Raw genomic sequence first — 11,948 nt, 5'->3', positions numbered from 1 at the left:
TGGGGAGGTGACCAAGTGCACCGTCGGGTTTGCAGGTGACGCCAAATTGGGGGGCACCGGCCGATACGCACAAGGGCAGGGCGGCTGTCCGGGGGGACCGGACCAGTGGGAGGAAAGGACAGGACCCCCCCGCGCTCGGGGCGGGAGCACTGCGCAGCCCTGCCCCGGGCAGGCCGAGGCCTGGCAGCCATGCCGGTGGGGCCTGGGGCAGCTCTGGGGAGAAGGTCCTGGGTCCCGGTGGGCAGCCAGCTAGGCAGAGCCCGAGAGGCTGGAGACAAGGGGAAGCTCTTCCCCCACGAGGACAGCTGGGGAGTGGGGCCGGCCCCAGGGAGGTGGTGCCGTCTCCCCCCTTGGAGGGTTTTCCTACGGGATGGAGCCCTGAGCAGCCTGGTCTGACCCCGTGGCTGAGCCTGCTCTGGGCAGGGGGTCAGACTGGGGACCTACCAAGGTCGCTGCCAGCCTGAGCTGTCCTGCAGTGCTACGTCCTGGCAGGCAGGCTGCAGTCACTGTTGCTTCGAACCAGAGAACAGCTGAGGTGGGCAGTGACCTCCGGAGGGCAGTGGGTCCAACCCCCTGCTCGGACCAGGCCAACTTCCATCGAGGTTGCTCGTGGCATCATCTGGCCAGTTCTGAGTATCTCCAATGGCACAGATAAAAGCAGGGGCTGAATAAACTCCACTGTGAGAGCACAAGTGTGCAAAAGCTGAAAGGTGGCCCTGGATTCACCAGTGAAACTGTGGGTGGACTAATATATGAATCCCAGAGAGAAAAGTTAGGTATCAGGAATATGGTATCTGTAGGGTCTAGCACACACATTACAATCAATGGCAGCATATCCTTCACTTGAAACATGATGGCTAATCGGACCGTTTTGTAGAAACATCTATCTGCAGCAAGGAAGCAAAGACTTTTAAGAGGGAGGAATGTAGACATATAAGCAAGGGTAATTAGGTAAAATCACTTAAGATATTTTTGGCTGAATGTCAAAGTAAAAGCTTGATGCTGTGAAGCAGTGGTATCTCAAAGGCAAACATCTGAAACTTCATCCCTAATCTGTATCTAACATTATACCAAAATGTTTGAAAATGTACAACAGCCAAAAGCTAATTTGTGAAACTTAAAGTTCAATGCCAGCTTCTCTTCCATGTAGAAATTTGTCTCATTGTAGTACAACAGTGTCTTTTCCAGCATCAGTTAAATATGACTAACGGTTGCCAGACTTTCGGTTTTCAGTAGAAGAAGCAACATAAGAAATTGCAGGTCAGGGAATACTGAAATTTAGTACTGCAGCCTCTACAAACAGTAATTCAGTATTTCTGCCAAAATGTTGAGTAGTGTAGCTGACTGATGAAACTGCAGTTACAGCCTTCTGCACTCATCCATAGGGGTGCAAAGCAGTTTGTCCTTGTTGAGATTTCTGTCTGTCTCAGGGTGCTTATTCACTGGAGATTAATCCTGCATCACTTCATCTGCTGGTGTTCCCTGCCCTGTCTCTGTGACAGCAGTATTTGGAAATAACTTCTGATAACCTAGATTCTGGAGGAAGGACCTTCTGGCATTAGGGGTTTTTTTTTCAGTAGCCCAAGGGCAGCTGCACAGACAAACCACACAGAATACAAAGGTCCTGGACAAAAGTAATGACTAATTAACTTCATACCAGTTTTTGGCAGAGAATTGGGCACTGGCAGGCTGAGGAACATTTTGGGTTCATTCTGCTTTTAGCATTGTTACTGCCAAGGTCTGATGCTTCCCGTCAGGTTGGAGACTCGAGAGGTAGCTGATGCAAACTGATTAACATGTTTGTTGATTAATGATCACACTAGAAGGAAAGGGGTAGGACAGCAAAATTCTCAGTAACCTAGGCAACCAGATATACGAGTTTGTAATTAAATAACAATGCAGAGTATTAGGCTTGACTATGAAGCTGTTACAGGTGTGAAGTCCAGTGAAATACATAAACATGTCATCACAATCAAATTACAAATCAGTTAGTGTGGGGGTGCAAACCAATTACCTCCCACACCAGATCTGATGGACAGAGACCTGATGGAGGACAGATGCCCAAGGAGGTCCCTCCGGCATCCCAGTGGGCTTGGGCATGCAGGCCAGCATCACTACTGTCTGCAGACATTTGTGCTCCTGCTGCTGGAGGATCCATCTTTTTCTCTGCCTGATTTCATACCTTACTCCCCTGTTTTTCTTATTTTAAGCTGACTTTTTTGCCATCCTTGCATCTTCCTTCCCCCACCAAGCTCCTTTCAGCACCCCCACACCTGATAGCTTTTCCCCATTGGTCCTAGTTTTGCTACATCTGCAGCCAAATTTGGTATTTCTGATACTGTCGCTTTAGGCAATATTGGGCATATGTGGCTTTACCAACAGTAAAGCTCGGTGTGAATGGCTTTGCACCCCAAAGTTCCTCTACCGTTGTTCAGTTCAGCCTAGTTGGACTTACTCAGTTCCTACACATAATTACTTTACTTTAGCCTCCATTCCCCTGCCTGGCTCCTATTAAGCAGGAACAGGTTCTCACCATACGCCCTTGACTTTTGGCATACCAGGGCAGCAGAGTAACTTGTTTTTCACACTTCTGCTGTGGGCTGTCGCAGGTCCCCCACAGGACCTGGGCTGCTGTGGGACCATGTGCCCCACCAGCCCTCCAGTATGCCGAGGCCAAGGTGTTTGTAAGCTCCAGAATGTGCAGGAAGCTGACTTAATGAAGCCATGAGGCACCTTTTGGTGCCAGGACCTCCAGGATGGGGAAACAGAGAGGCACTAACAAGGCCCCTTATAGGGTACAGGAGCATGGGGTAGCAGCACAGCACGTCACAAAACAAGCATGGGTTCGGGGAGCCACGATGCTGGCATGTCTTTTACTGCAGTGCACTGATGGTTGGTTGATTTCCTGTGACTCCATAAAATAAGGTTGCTCTTTGATGACAGCTCGTAGTTGCCATGGTGGCTCTGTAAAATGTGAATTGTACTTTAGACCCTTTCACTGTCTCTCAAGTTCTCCACAAAAAGGCAGCTATATTTCTGACTTTTTTAGGATAGTTGTAGCCCACATGACTCTACCATCTGGCTGAGCTGTATTTACAGCTATCTGTATTTCAGGCAAAATTTTCACAGAGGTATAAATCATACACAAATAAAATGTAAACTATGAAGATGTGACAAAAATATAATAAAGCATTCCAGTCACCTTTCTGATAATGCATTTAAGAAAAAAAAAAAAAAAGTTAAAAAAACCCATAGCTAATAGACTCCATTAACTTTCAGAATGTCTCTTTTCAAATTAATCACCCAGTTTTCATTCCCATCTTCACATATTTCAGTAGATTTCTTTGTCCATTTGTAAATAAACTTACCACTCTGTCACATATGAAAATAAATGTCTGTTTGTTTGACTGCTTGTACGGATTTGGTGACAATGTGATGTCTTTAATTAGTTCCAGAGAAGTGCCAGCTTGTACATGTGCTTATTACAGAAAAAAGTAGCCAGATCTATAGGACTAGATTTACACATTCGTGTCAGAGTATATCTAGTCTTTTGATTATGGAGTTTTGTTAATCCAGAGTATGTACACATAAAAAATTTGGCAGTGCTTGAGTGGATGGTTGTGTTGGTGGAGACTGCATTTAATGTTCCAGCATCTTACGTGGCTTTTTTATGCTTTCTCTGCTGGTAATTTTATTTGAGAGTGCAAATTCACAAACTGAATACCAGAGGTGCCTTTCATTTTGCTAAACTTTAATGTTTTAGTCCCCTTGGTTTTGTTAATTTCTGATGCTTAGTAATGACATGTATTACAAAACCAATGCATTGGGATAGATGCCAAAAGGTATGTGTGTTAGATTAAGCACAACCCTTCTACAAAGAATATCATTTGGAAGTTGCAGCAATTTTAAGGCAAACCTTGAGTAGCCAAGAGCTACCAGAGTGATGCTGAAGCTACGGACTGCAATCAGAGAGAAGCCTGATAGCAACAGTTTTGAAGCAGAGTTTCATCCCTGTTTCTGAAAGCTGCAGGCCAGTCCCTGTCTGTGCGAGGAGGCAGCTGTTCCTGGTGATCTCAGCTGTTTGCTGAGCTTCCCATACCTGGCTTTTGTTCCAGGCAAGACTATGAAATGAGCTTAAAAAAAAAAAAAAAAAGGATGCTGGAATCTGGCACAGAGGAAGAGAGGTTAAGTTATTTTGCAGGAGACTGAAGAAAGAATCCAAGAGGCAACAGTTTGCTTCTCTGAGCCCCAGCCCGAATGTGGCTTACCCGAGGAAAAGGAGCAGGATAGAAACCCAGATCGCCTCCCAGCAGCCCTTGTTATTCGAATTCTGCCATTTGGCTCTACAGCTCAGTGAGGGACAGAGAGGTTTTCCTATGGAGGGGGAAATCTCCCCATGGCTTTGCCACAGTTTAAATGGGAAAGAATTAAGTATTTTTCACCTGAGGCCATTTTTCTGAACTCCAAAGAGCCTGACTGTGCAGAGACTGAAAATATTTTTGCTTTTAAACCCAAACAGGGCTACTTCTTTCCTGAAACACAAGACAGTGTTATACTGCTGTGCAGTGAAAGATTGATTCTTCAGGCTGTGAAAAAGAGGCTCTTAGATAACGTGGGTGCCAGGGGTCACAAAGCCATCCTCTTCCCCACTCAGTGCACAGAGACCTCCTGTCTATCTGCAGGCAGCTGCTGGAAACAGCTTTGCTGCAGTTGGTGGAGCCTGTGACCAAACCAATTGAGGAGCAGCTGGTGGGATTTCAAATGCTCTCTGTTTGCAGAGAGAATTCACAGAATATTTTGAGGAAGAAGCTGGGAAGAACAGCGCAATGACACAGCAAAAGCAAACTGTGTGGTTATGGCTGTGCTGAAAGGGCAGCATTTACTCCAGTGCAAACAAAGCATTTGTGTGGAAGGAGGAGGACTTGGAGTGGTTAGGCATGAAATTCTTCCCAAGTGGGAAGGTGGAAAAAAAGATCCATCCATGGAGGTCAGGGAAACTGAGCCAAAGCCCTCTAGGAGGGGAGGACTAAGAAGGAAAGGATGCTGGGGAAGGCAGAGCAGCGAGAGACCACCAGTGGTATGTTGGGGAGCCCAGTGGTCAAGAGGTGCAAAGGGAGGCTAAGAATGTCAAAGCTGTGTGTGACAACCACAGCACCAAGATGAAAACCAGTAGATGCATTCAGAGGGCACAGAACAGCCTTAGTGGATGTGTGGTTACTGTAAGGCATGCCTGTTGTTTTGTTACATCGTTGTTAGCACTTGGTGAAATGCTCTGGGAGTGGTTTCATTAGGGCTGAGGACCTGAAGTCCACACTGTACCTGTCTCAGCAGTTTCACTTCAGATGAGCTTTAGTTCCATCCCATACCCTGACTCCTCACTATCTGCTGGATGCAATCTATTTTATGCAGTCCATTAGGTGAGCCAAACTACTGTGAGGAAAGGCGGATGGTCAGGTGAATGATTGGAGGAGAGCATTCCTGATATGAACAGAAACACTGCTGCAGATGTACCCTCTGACCAGGCAGCTGATCACAAGTAATGGGTACGAGCGTGCAAATGAAACTAAAAGTGAAGAAGGATAACAGAAAAGAGAAAATGAGAGAAGAAAAAGGGGGAAAGGAAAGGGTTAATTATCCAGGAAGCTCCGAAAGAAGAGGAGAAAGGAATACCAACAGGCCTTTATGTGCAAAGGTAGCATGGTATGGGGTAGAAATTAGTCTGTTTCGAGATCTGTGCCTCTGATTAGAAAAATGTTCTGGTTTTATCACAAATACATTTGAATTTTCAGCATGAAAAAAAAAATCTGAATGGTGGAAACCAAGTAGACATTAGAATGATCATATTTATGTGCCTCTAGTTTTTTTCCCCACATCTGGTTTGGATTACTATACTTTCCTTTCTAGTGGTAGAAGATTGTTGAAATGCATTTAACCGAATCCTTCCTCCCTTCTTCTCCCTCCCAGCCAATCACTGAATGTAGGCAACATTTTTATTTCTAGCAGAAAATTAATGCAGCATGCATCAAAAAAAAACAGGCAGAAACATGCCTCAGCAAATATTTTTGTATGTGCTTTGTTATGAGAATAACTTTTAAAACTATTGTAATATATCTAAATGCTTGTGAAGACATACAGCTTGATCAGAGGCTATTGAAGTGGACTGAAAAACATCTACTGATATCAGCCATGGGATGAAGTTGGGGGAAAACCTAGTATGTTTAAGTTTTTCACAATTTGTTTGAAATGGTCTACAGAAAGGAACTGATTACTATGTTCATTGCTGTAGGTTTCTGCATTTCCAGTGCAGCCTGATTTAATTTCACTTTCACTTAGTTTTACAGGGTTCCTCTCCAAGGGCTTTTTGTGCTGCTATCTCCAGTTTTTAGAAGTTTGGCTTCTCATTAGAAAAATCCTGCAGTACAGAGAAGCAAGGCATCTTGGAACCATCTCACACTTTGTTGTGGGCAGAAACTGTGGAATGCTGACTATTCTGCATGTCAAATCTTGCCAATGGCTGGAGAAAAATAAAGCCATTATTAAAAACAGCATTGTTATTTTTTTCCAGCAAAAGCAAGACCCATCTGGTTATTACACTGTTTGAGACCATGTCTATAAGTTTAAGCAGTGCAGACTTTGCAGACTTAAGGACGGACTTCAGAACCAGGATATTTTTAGTGTTTCATGTTTGAAATTTTTTTGGATCAGGTCATGGGGGAGGCTGTAGATAAGGGTAAGAAGGAGAACCAATGGCAAGATCTATGTGTTTCCATGATTCCCAAGACAGGAGAGAGCTAAATGCCTTCCACCACAGGCTGGAAGGACGTTGCTTACATCATGGCAGCATCTCAGGGTTTCAGCTTGGTGTTTTGTGCATATCTGAAAAAACAGCTTTGGTGACTGTACAGTGATCTGGATAGTGTGGGATTTAGACAGCTTTTTGATGCTCTGGGTTTTTAGCCTTGCTTTTTTCTTGTTAAAAGATTGCTCTGATGAGTACAAATGACTCTACAGGCAGGCAGCTGCAGAGATAAAAGGTGAAGAGGTTTATACCTCATTAATCAGTGTTAAGTGATTGTGGTGAGCCACTTGAAGCCAGCTAAAGATGGTCCAGAACAGGAATTATTCAAACTATGCTATGTCTTAATACTAGTTTACTTTAATAAGTGATTTCTCTGAAGTAGACATTTCTTTTGCTGTTGAGTTTTCTTAACTGCTCCTAGTCATGTTCTGGGTTAAAGGGTGGCAGGAAAAGCTTTTGGAAGTAGAAAATTTTATTTAACAAAACAGCTGGTTTTTGTCCCAAGTGCAGACATGTCCCAAAGCCAGTTTAAGCCAAGTCATGGCTTGTCAGTAAGAAAGCTAGACTTTGCTCTAGAAGGCATATCTGGAGCACAGTATTTCATAGCCTTGATGATGCAAACATGTCATTAATGATCAGCTAATAACAGGATTACTCATTTGGACACCCAAAACCAGCAATGAAACTCTGTGATGTTCCCATAATGCTGATCTTTATTCAGTTAGTGGGGGCAAAAAAGACCAGCCTAAGTACTTCCTTGTCCTTCTCTCTTGCAGTTAAGCCCCTCTGTTAAGCACAGAGCCTTGCTGGCTGCGTAGCAAAAGTGCTCACACAGTCACTCTTGAATCTCTGATGTGAGGTGATGTGTATTTCTGATGTCCAGCTTTTCTGCTCCCTTTTCTGGCCATAGTGGTTTTCAGGAGGAAGGAAAGGGGAAACAGAAGCAGAAGTGGAAGTAGAAGGTAAAGGAGAATGTAAACAAGGCTCTTACTAATTACCTTCCTGGAAATCTGCCATATTACTAGTTTTCATTAAGGCACTTAGAAACAGTGAGATGAGACCTGTAAATCATTGTAACAGTTTTTGCAAACCAATTACTAGCCAAAAAAAAAAAAAAAAAAAAAAAATCAGCATGTGAACAAAAAGAAAACAAATACAACAGAATTCTGATTTTTTTTGAGTGATCCTGTTGCCTGTATATGCAACCAAACAAACAAAACTAGAAAACCAATTATTTTTAAAAGCCGTTCCAGTTGAGGTTACTTTGTTTGCCCTTCATTGTCTATAGAGCAAGTACTGAACTGTGAAAGTTGTAATGGAAGTAACTTCTCTTCTCTTAAGCTTTTACTCTTTCATTTCAAAGCTTGCAAGGACATTTTTGACACTCTGTGTTATGTGCTTTTTACAATGAGTGTTATGGCCTGTAGAATTGGCAGTCTCACTTGCTGAGGAGCCAAACTCACAAACCAAAATTTCTCTGTTCTTTAATGTCAGGCATTCTGAATCCTTGCATGTTTCTGCATGCAGTTTACTGTTTACTGTTTACTGTTTGTTCCCTTGGACCCCATTCAGATACATCACAGGATTAGTTGGACTGGAGCAGTCCTGATGGAACCATCTCCCACTTCAAGTAATTCATCAAAGTTATTTAGTAAAAATAAAATCAGAAACATCCCAGAATGACATACACTTGGAAAAATATACTAAGAAAACTTTGTGTGTGATGAAATACAAGAGTGAATTCCAATATTTTCAGATTAGGATTCAGCTTTTCCTTTTGTTCCTTCTTCTCTGCAGGAGGTGGAGTTGGGATTTCACAGTCTGGATCCTGGTTTGTAAATGGACGTCACTTTCAGGGTGTTTCAGATACCTCTTTTGTCTCTTTATTTTGGAGGTACCTGTAAAGAATGTTTTGTCATGAGCTAGCTCTCCTGAAGATCTTCATTAGACAATTAAGACCTCACTGAATTCATGGTTTGGTTGGATTTAAAAGATACGTCTCTTTGGAGCAGATTCAGAGAGGCTCAGGGAACCATGTGTGAAGCTGAAGATCATGATGGAACTTGGTGTGCAAAAACAGTGGTCCCATACTGACTTCCTAGAAACTAAAACCATGAGATTGTAATCCATGATGACAGTAACAGGAACATCCTTCATCAGTGTAGTAAAAAATGGCAATACAAATACATGTGATTAAAACTGTATATGAAATTTATACATAAGGAGACTTTGGGGCTGACACCAATGTTTTTTCTCTTCAGTTTCAAGTCTTTTTTTCTTACAGTATAAAGTCTTTGACTCAGAGGCCACTGGGGGTTTCCAGTACCAGAAAGGACGTCTTTTTTGTGTCATGTGCCTATGGATGGAAGGAATTAAAACATTACCACATTCTCTACCTTACTGTGCATGTACTGCACTGTCAGCAAGGACAGAGTAGTATGGATGGAGCTTTCTCAGTTAAGGTGCAGAAAGTCACTGGGCACTGCAATATGAGCTTTGTTCTCCACTTTCCTTTTATATTCAGTGTGATTTGAAGTTCTTCCCATTAAACTGACATAAAAGGTTGTTTGGCCATCTGGATATGGATAACCCGGGATTAGTTTATGTAGTCTGGGAATGCATTTACATAAACATTGGTAATTTAGTCACCCTGAAACCAAATTAAAGTGTCTGGACAGGGGTTCACACTCAGGTCTGTAGAATCCCACTGGCGTTACACCAAGAAGATTTCTGCATGTGGGCAGGCCCCACTTATACACTTTTTATTTAATTTATTCAAACCCATCTGCTTTTCCTTAGAGAATTATATTTCCTAGGCAAATTGTACCACTGCTGATAATCCACAGGGATGTCTAGACTAGCTCTGTATTTTGAAATGCATTCCCCACTCCCTTCCATTAGTACTTTTCACCAGCTGGAATGCATAGTCTTATCTTGTGATGGATTAGCCCACATTTCCATATCTCAGGGAGATGTAGAGGTGTGCTGCTACCTGTTCTTTAATGAATAATTACATCATATTTTACCTATGGTCATGAAATTGGTGCTCTGAGAGATGGGATTATTATTAAAGCTAGTAACTTAATTAAAAAAAGGAAGTCATGTGCTTTAAGATGAGATATTAGACTATGAATACTGCCTCTATTATCAAGTGAGTCCTTAATGTTTGAAGGAGACAGTCACCTTGGAAAATGTAAGCCTCGTGGTTTAACGAGTTGTTTTGGAGCTGTATTTACCCAATTCCTTTCATTTATAAAGGAGGATCTTGTATACATTTAAAGGCAGTACTAGGCCCTTGCCTTTCCTTCACCTGCTGTGGTAGGAATAACTTTGCAAAACTTGTAGGACCCAGGTGATAATGCTGTATGTGCAATGAAGAGTTATTGTGTTCTTGTGGATGTTCTTATAGATCCACTCAGTGAAATAGAGCACAGACAGAAAAATATTACTCTCTCCTGCTAGCCAGTGCATGGAAGGTTAGCCAACACATCCCTGCAGAAAGCTGAAATGCACTGAGGCTGCAGCCTTTAGGCTGGAAGAGAGAACCAGGTGACAGGTGAAGAATGATCTTTAATACTTTTTGCTCCCACTGCAGTATGCATGGGTCTGAGCCCTTCTTGGGGGCATCAGCCTACTCATCTTGGTGCCCACTGTTCAAAGAAGTGCATCTCCTTCACTGAGCTGGCACTTTGTCCATGCTTTGGCCTGTAAGGCAACCTTCCTTGTATGGAAGACAATAGTGTTATCTTTAGATAAGGGAGTGAATTAAGGGTAGAGTAACTACCTAATTTTTTTTAAAGGGAAACACATGGCAGTGTGTTCCATAGCCTGTCTTGTTGTGATAGTTTAAATTTTAATTCAGACTATCTAGTGTTCCGGATTTGTTGAGTCCTCAGAGAACAACTTCCAAGAGTATATTTTATTTAGGTATGTTTTACAAGACATAAACACCAGCAATGTCTTTCCAAGGATTCAATAGTCTTCCTAGTTTATAATGATATTCAAAACAACAGAATTTCATTATCTAGATATTCTACCAGCTGATGCTACTGCACTCAGCACCTAAACTAATTATATGCTGCAAAGAGCTTCTTCTAACCTTCCCTCTCCCAGTTGTCAGACTGGAAAATAAGATTTAATAACACATCTGGGAGTTCAATCTAGGGAGAAACAGACCTGAATAACCAACTGCCCTTGCCACCCACTTCTCTTTTATATCAAGGCTTCTCAAAGTTGAATGCCTCATCTGCTGATAAAATAACCCAGATCCAAAACAATTAGAGCCTTGAAAGCTTTGAATTTTCCCTGGAGACTTCCAGGCAGCCAGTGCAGCTGTCTGAGCAGCACCGTAATGCTCTCCTGTCGTAAAGTCCCACTTAATAAGTGGGCTGCCAGGTTCCAAATTAGCTTTGGCATCCCAATGGTGTCATTAAATAGAAGGAGAGATTAAGGCTAGACAGGGAATAGGCCAGCTTGAATCTGAAACATTAATCCACAGCTTTTCCAGTTGCATATACATCCTTCTGAAAAGTGCTGAGGTGCTATATCAACACTCAACAGGTAAGATTAAGTGCCAAGAAAAATATTTATCAATGTATGCATGGGGCTTTTTTAAAGTGCATGTTCATACCTAAACTGTTCTGATGTGTCATTTATAACATGAGGTATCCAAGAAATACCATCAACTTTTCATACCCCATCTATGTTGTCAAGTGCTTAGTGACAAAGCATGGCAGACATTCACAGTAAGTCTTCCTTCAAAATGTGGTTGAAATAAAGTAGTGAAGTTCTGCACAATTTCCTTTTTTTTTTTTTCTTTCTTTTCTAAGGTTTTTTTTTCCCCCGAATGGCAGGCCAAGGTAATACAGCATGGACTTACTGGGTTTTGCATGAAACATAATTCAGAGTGTGTTCAAAAAGGAGTGTAACTTCCCTGTTAAATACTGGGATCACTGGGAACTTAGGCAAAGAGGGCAGTTTGCAGGACTTTGCATATGGTCCTTTCATTATCTGCTCTAAGAACAGGTGGAGGAGTGATTGTGGTAGCTTTAAGCAGGAACTTGGAAGTTCCATTCGGAACCTCTAAGAGTGGGGGGAAATAGATCAGGAGAAAACTTGGAGATGGATCTTGTAGCTGCCATGCTTAGGG

This window comes from Accipiter gentilis, chromosome Z, assembly GCF_929443795.1.
Source record: "Accipiter gentilis chromosome Z, bAccGen1.1, whole genome shotgun sequence".
Lineage (NCBI taxonomy): Eukaryota > Metazoa > Chordata > Aves > Accipitriformes > Accipitridae > Astur > Astur gentilis.
This window is presented reverse-complemented; position numbering follows the sequence as displayed.